Consider the following 7872-nt stretch of genomic DNA (forward strand, 5'->3'; position numbering starts at 1 on the left):
AACCAAATCATCAGGAGGAGCGCTCACACAGCACGGGGATGGCGAATCAGAGCTGAACTGCAACAGCCTCTGAAAGAATCAGGCCCCACTGGATATGCTTGTACGCTGTGTTTTTTTTTTCCTTTTGCTCTTTGTAGGAAGCTTCAATTAAATATCTTTACACTAGACATCATGTAAACTGTCCTAATTTCCAGAAGCTGTATTTCCTGATTTTTTTTCCTCCCACTTTTTGATGTTTAATGTGTTTCTCCCATAACCGAGTCCCTCTTGCCAATACATGAGATGCTGCATATTTGATGAGAACTATTAAATGAGAGTTTTGTAGAAGTGTTTTAAGCTCCAAAGCCGACTTTCCTTTCCCCCCTGTTCCTGGCTGTCTTCAGCACTAGGAGAAAGGCCACCGAGATCAATGAGGCTTTCCCATTTTAACACTGATTTCTCTAGACGCACCACTTAATAAAGCTAGAAACAGCGATCAGGATGCTTGTTAAGAAAATGGAAGCATGGAAATGCTTAAAAACAGGAGCACAGAGCGGTTGGGGTTGGAGTGGATGGGTAACCCCATCAGGTCCCACCGATCATGGCAGGTTTTTTGGACATCTCCAAGGTAGAGATGGTCCACAACTTCTGGAAGAGCAAGGAGCTGCTCTGCTGATGTTTAGACAAAACCTCCCGTGCTCCAGTTTGTGCCCATGGCCTCTCATCGTGGCACTGGGCACCACTGGACATCGCACCGCTCTGTGCTCCCGTCAGGGGAGGATTGCTGCCGACGAGGATGGGATTCGAACCCACGCGTGCAGAGCACAATGGATTAGCAGTCCATCGCCTTAACCACTCGGCCACCTCGTCTGCCAAATTTGGGTGCCTAAGATACAGTAAAGCTCCGGTTTACTGTCGTTATCGGAATGACTTCTAATTAGACATGACTATCTGGGGTGCCATTAAATTCTACTCCGTTTATCCATGCTGTACTGCATTTTTTAAAAGACTCTAATAATGCTCCAATCCTGCCTGTTCGTTTCAACTCTACTGACAGCATTAAGAAATTCCGAGGTTGCCACTTAGTTTTCTGATTTGTTTGTTTGTATGTTTAAAGCGGGATTAAGCCCACATCAAGAGCTTCAGATGGATTTAATCACGGTTTTGTGCTAATCATGCTCAGAGTCTCAGCGCTAACTCAAGACCAGGAGTTTGCACGCTCTTCTGAGTCGCGCGGGGCAGAGGGTTTGGAATCTGGATTTGGTATTTTTCATTTCCAAGTCCAGTCCAACCTGAGGTTTTAAAAGAGAAGAGCTGACGCCAGTCTGCGCTGTCACTTCAGCTGAAGCTCCTTTGTCTCTCCACGATGGGATGATTATGGGAAAGCCTCTGTCATCCCTTTGAATTTTAGAGTGGAGGGAGCAGCTTTTCAAACCCAAAGGTCTCCCATAGCCCCGGGCGGACGCGTCTCGCTGGCTGTTCCCCATCCCAATGGCATCAGCACGGACCTGTGTGGGAGGGAGGGTTAAATGATGCGAGCAGCCCTACAGCAGAGGAGCACGCATGGTAAATATTTGAAAAAATAGCATCCAACGCTTATTAATCATCCATCACCGATGCAGCACGTCGTGCCCCGTGCCCCTTCGGGACCGCTCGTTTATTTTCCTGCCAGCACCTATTAACATCAGGTGGGCTGAGCCAGCCAGCGGAAAGCACGCGCCCTTCAGAAGGGAACCGGCGTGATTCTGTACCAAAATATTTGAATGTCTGACTAATGAGCGTTCTAACAGCTTCACCCAGCCGCTCCCACGGGGCTCTGCTTTCATTCTCTATTCCCTCTGAAGTGTTTGTTTGCGAGTGGGTTCTCTTTCAAGTGCGCCCGTTGCCGATAGGCTTCTGTAGGAGCGATTTAACGCAGCTATCTGGAACCTCTGACCGCTGCAGCGCTGTGCTCGTTCGGCACTAAAGCTGTCGCTTCCATTCCTGGCCATTTGGGGTAAATGATGGTCATTACAGTTTTTTTGCATTTTGAAGTACTTACCCTCCTTGCAGTAAAATCTCCCGCATCAGATGAGCTTGGCTTCTATTACAGGAGAGGGAGTTGGACTAATTTAGAGCACATTTGACCATGTAATGCTGGGCCATTAACAGATAATTGAGGTTGCTCAGAAGCCAGCATCCTTCCAGCTGTAATTCCGTCCTGCTGCTCCGTGCCACAGCCACAGATTCTGCACCGAGCTCTCCTGCTTGTGTGTGATTTGGTGTCTTGCACCTGAACCCAAACGTTCAGAAACTCCAAAACGTGCCTCTGGGTTTACCAGGGATTTTGGGGGACTCTCGTTGACGTGCTGTGTCTGGAGGTTCAAAACGAATCACAGAATCATAGAACCACCAAGGCTGGAGAAGAGCTCCAAGATCTTCCACCCAACCATCCCCCAGTGGTCTTTGTCCACACAGGGGATACTGTGGGAGCGCTGGGTTCTGGGGCACCATGGCATGGTTCGTGTGCTGCACCTGGAAGTGGTTTCACTTTTGTTCTCTCATCTGGATGGAGGATTTGACAGGAGAAAAATGAAGGCGCTTGGTCCTTTGGTTGGGGGTTTTCTGCCTTGTTTTCTCTCGTCTTGTTTTTAATGCTCATAATGAAGCCAGAATTTTTGACTAATTGTAATGGTAGGCATGCCATAAAACATCAAAAAGAAGGCCAAGAGTTATTCTTATCACTCTGTCTGCGTTATTGGAGAGTGGAGATTTCAAAATGGCAAGACTAGAAAGGAATCCCAAGCATCCAGATCCCAGCGAGTGGGTTCTAATTAAAATCCCATCCAACCTCCAGAAATTCGGGGCTGAAAATCACTACTGATCATGACTGATGAGAGACTTCAGACAAGCCACAAGCAGCCACAGGATCAGCTGGGGGAACTTTTTTTAGGCTGGGTCCACGACTTCCATAGCACTCCAGCAAAGCAAGGTTCTGCAGACTAAAAAACATCCCCAAATGTCACTGCAGAGAGCTTTGTGAGATGTAGTTTCATGTGGGGTTTGTCTGACAATTAAGTGAAGTTTCATCTCCAGCTTTGCAATTCATAGCAAGCACACCACAACAAGGGAAATGCGCTTTAATTTGGCACATCCATCGTGCTGACCCAGAGCCTGGTAACAAATGGCAGCAGCACAGATGTATTCTCTTTCTATTCTGCCTGCTGAAATGATGGAATTAGGAGTGATCTCCCAAAATGATGGCCATAGTGTTTCCCTGCAGCCAGGAAAACCCTTTGCATGGGGTTAGAGGCTTACTTGAAGGAAGCATCTGTTACAATTAGGAAAGCAATTCCCTTGCATCAGGATGTTGAAGGGGATTAGGTGTGATTACAGGCTACACCTGTAAGGAGGCATGTAATAGGAGTTAGTGGGTGGTTTTTGGAAGGAAAGCTCTGTTTGCAGATAGTTTGTTGGCTGAAGAGCTTGAGGATCAAAGAAGGATGGTGGGCGATGCTGTAGCTCTTGGAGGAAAGCAAAGAGGATGAAGCACAACTGCAAGGTAACAGCAAGCACTGTTATTTTCACTGCTTTTCTTACCCTCTTTTTGGTGGCTAGGAGGTAGTTCAGTCCCATAAACTTTGCAAAGCTCTGTTTGTAGAGATCTCACAGCCCAAGCCAGAGACCTGAATCTGTTAGCTCATGTTGTGCCTACGTATAACCAAATAAGTCTGTGTTTTCACCCTAAGTGGCTTTTAATGAACTTGATAAAGAGACTAAGCTACGTAACGATGCTACAACTTACTGTGGTTTTAGGCAACATTACAGCAGCGATATCCTGTTTGCTGGCTGGGCAGGCTGTGCGGCTTCTTATCTCTGTATTCCAGTGACTCCTCTTATCTCATGTGTCCTGTGGTTATGTGCCAACAGGCACATGGGAAGTGCAGCATGCATTGCTCTGCTTGATGGGAGCGTGCCTGCTGCAGCAGGAGGGTGGAAAGGCATGGCCAGAATGAAGGCAGTCCTGGTGAGGGGCATACAAGTGACATTTGGCTACGGATGCTTATGTATATTCCTGTCACAGCTTGGCATGTACCGCATGATTTTGCATTTTATGTCTATGCTTGGATGGAGGCAACAACCGGAACGATTTATTTAATTGTCTGCATCTCAGAGGCCTTCAGGAAGAAGGGAGCTGCATTGGTAGCGCTCAGCTAAAACAAAAGCCTGTGCGTTGAGCATCCTGGATTACTGAATGCAATTCACCTCTTCGGTCTGGATTGTTTTCATAATCCAAGTTTCATTTGCTAATTGCTTGCATTAGCGGTACTCACAGCTGCTGGCCCATTGTGAGGATTCAGCGCTGGTACTGAGGGAGGTATCAGATCTTTGAGTCTCAGCCTGGAAAACGCAGAGCTGCCAGCTTTACTGGGAGGATATCCTGTGAGAAAGGAAAGAACGAAAGTTTGCATGCAGGTAACCAAAGGGTCAGCGTTTAGGGTCTGAAGCACAGTGCTGTGTGAGCACAAGGCCAGAATGGGCCCTGGGAGGCCCAGTGGAGAGAGGGGGCTGTTCCAGAAAATAGCAGCAAAGAGCAGCGAAGCTCGCTGGGAAGAAAGCAAACCTCACTGCTGCCTTGATACAGGCAACAGCGAATGACATGGCAATTAGAAGGGAGAAAGATGGTGCAATTAAAACTGCGGGCGTGTTATCCAGAGCTGCGGTGTGTGTGGTTTTTGGGAGGAGGTTGCTGCTTTCTTTTTAATCCGGATCAACCATAATGGAGATAACCATCGCTGTTCTGAAAAACGAGGGGTGAATTTCCTGCATTCCTAGGGGGAAGACCTCTAAGGAAAACACCGGTGTGGCAGGGAGCCTGGCGCAGAACTAGATAGTAGAACACTTCCCTGAAACAGGGTTAGCTACCTCAAAAAAGATCAATTGTCAGTAAAGCACATCTAGACATCTTGACCACCTGCAGCTGTTGGAGGTCCCATGCCATTTGTGCCATCCGAAACTAAAACGCGGCGTCCTGGCAGCATTCCACAGAGAGCAATTCATTTTGCCTCCCCGAATTTCCACTCCCTAGTTCTAACTGAGCATTTTTTCGCACCTAATCAACCCGCAGGACAAAACACTCCTTTTGCTTCCTTCTCGACAATCAGGTGTTTCGTTGGCGTTCTGCATCGGTCGTTGAAGCGCCGGCTGCCAGTGGTGAAAAGAAGGATGGAGATCAATCGTTATTTCCCCTGTAAATGCACAGCACAATATTGCTGGTGTGGGGGAGCAGCCCTTGTTCCAAGTCAGGGGTGGCTGTGTCCCACTGATTGGAAACAACGTTGGAGGCACTGGAAAGAGAAGTGTGTGCTGCTGTGCATGGAGGGGAAGGGATAACTGCGTGTATGTGTGCTACTAGAACCTGCTCGCTGGATCTTTGTGCTATAGCATTACGTGCTCTAGCACATTTATAAATCCTCTTCAAACTGCTTGTTTCCACCTCCTAGGGTCCCACCCTACATCTTTTCCCACCCTTTTCCCTTCAGTTTGTGTTCATTTTTTGGAGGTTTCAGGCCAGGGTGTTCTCTTTTTAGCATCTGGTGAGTGGCTGACAGTCTCAGCCCAAGACTTTATGCTCCCATGTATATTTTACAGCCTAGCTGCAAATCAATCATCTACAGAATATTTTGCTGGTCAACACTGATGCCGAAGCATCCTGGGAAGTAATTTACTTAAAAAAACAAACGAATGACAAGGAAGGTGCAAAGGCGTGCAGATGGGGGAAATAGGCTCCGTTTAGTGCAGATAATTTGAGAGACACATTTGTACCAGATTGCACATCTCGTAGTCGATAGGAAAGACTCTGGCATGGTGAATTATTTAGATGAGCAGGAGCACAGACAAGGGCATCTAGCCATGTGTTTTAGAAGCTTCTGGCATCACCAGGTAGGCACCGTAAATAATATTCTAGAAGTGCAGCAGTGCAGTATGATAGAATCCATCTGAAGAACAGAGGGCAGCCTGCAGTTTAATTATTCTAAGCTCTCCGGACTCTTGCAGTTTATTTTCATAGAATCATAGAATGGCTTGGGTTGAAAAGGACCTCAAAGATCATCCAGTTTCAACCCCCCTGCTGAGTGCAGGGTCGCCAACCACTAGACCAGGCTGCCCAGAGCCACGTCCAGCCTGGCCTTGAATGCCTCCAGGGACAGGGCATCCACAACCTCCTTGGGCAACCTGTTCCAGTGCATCACCACCCTCGGAGTGAAAATCTTCCTCCTAATATCCAACCTGAATCTCCCCTGTCTCAGCTTAAAACCATTCCCCCTTGTTCTATCACTATCCACCCTCACAAACAATTGATCCCCCTCCTGTTTATATGCTCCCTTCAAGTATTGGAAGGCCACAATGAGGTCTCACCGGAGCCTTCTCTTCTCCAAACTTAACAAGACCAGTTCCCTCAACCTTTCCTCATAGGAGAGGTGCTCCAGCCCTCTGATCATCTTGGTTGCCCTCCTCTGCACTCGTTCCAAGAGCTCTACGTCCTTCTTGTGCTGGGGGCCCCAGGCCTGGATGCAGTGCTGCAGATGGGGCCTCACAAGAGGCGAGTAGAGGGGGACCACCACCTCCCTCTCCCTGCTGGCCACTCCTCTTTTAATGCAGCCCAGAACACAGTTGGCCCTCTGGGCTGCCAGTGCACACTGCTGGCTCATGTCCAGCTCCTTGTCCACCAGTACCCCCAAGTCCCTCTCCGTAGGGCTGCTTTCAAGGAGTTCTTCCCCCAGGTTGTATAAATACCTGGGATTGCCCCAGCCCAAGTGCAGCACCCTGCACTTGGCCTTGTTGAACCTCATTAGGTTCTCATGGGCCCACTTGTCCAGCCTGTCCAAGTCCCTCTGGAAGGCTTCCCTTCCTTCCAATGCATCGACTGCACCGCTCAGCTTGGTGTCATCTGCAAACTTGCTGAGGGTGCACTCGATTCCATCATCTATGTCATTGATAAAGACATTTTATTTTTTTCTTAAATGCATGGGGGGGGGGGCGCGGGAAAACAAGCCTTGCAGTTTCTCCTTGCACAGAAGGTGTAAGCACAATGGGCTGGATGATCCGAGCAGAACCCGACGCAGGCGGCGCTTCCCATGCTGCAAAGGATCTGCAAGTTTCAGCGCTGTGCACGGCGCGCAGCGAGCCTGGTTCGCTGGCTGCTGGAAGCAGCGGGGCTGTGCGGGCTGGGCACTGCTCCTGGCAGCGCTCGAGGGCGAGCCGAGGCATTTGTAAGGCTTCTGCAGAAGGCAGCTTCCATTGTGGCTGGCTAAAAGGCTATGTTACAAGATCTTATTTACTTCCAGCTTGCATAGTGGGCTTCTGTCTGACTCGAGCTCCCTGGGGTTGTGGAAACTTGTCAATAACAAAGAAGTAACAGAATTTGTGCATTAAGATTCAAGAAGAGTGTTTTGAAGTCTTACCAAGAAGGCGGTCTTTGGCTGCTGAGCGTGTTGATCTCTTTCCTCAACACTATAGCATCACCTCCTAATAAAATCAGTACATCTTGCAATTAACTCCTCAGAAAACAGCGTACTCTTGGCTGCCACCAAACTAGGGAGCTCTCCGGTTCACGCTCCTGTACTTCTGGCTTTAAAATTGTATGTTCATTTAAATTAAAAAAAAAAAAAAGGAATGGAAGGGGTGGGAGCCTGGCAGGGAGATGTTCAGTTCTTCTGTCACTTCACTCGCTATATTTCTCATCTTTCCTAATGTTGTGAAGCACAATGAAGTCTCCGCTTGCTCTCCCTCCGTCTGTTCCCTCCTGTAATGTTGTATCTACATAACAAACAAGAGTTTTTCCTTCGCTGCACTTAATTACAGGTTTTCTCTATGCAAATCTTCTGGACATAGGGCAGTTCTATGAAATGCTCT

General features: G+C 48.2%; 1 non-coding gene across 1 annotated transcript; it reads right to left on the reverse strand.

Moving 5' to 3' along the window:
- On the reverse strand, window positions 768-849 carry TRNAS-GCU. The gene has a single exon. It is a non-coding gene; the product is annotated as a tRNA-Ser (tRNA).

The sequence above is a fragment of the Numida meleagris genome, chromosome 26 (assembly GCF_002078875.1).
Source record: "Numida meleagris isolate 19003 breed g44 Domestic line chromosome 26, NumMel1.0, whole genome shotgun sequence".
Classification (NCBI taxonomy): domain Eukaryota; kingdom Metazoa; phylum Chordata; class Aves; order Galliformes; family Numididae; genus Numida; species Numida meleagris.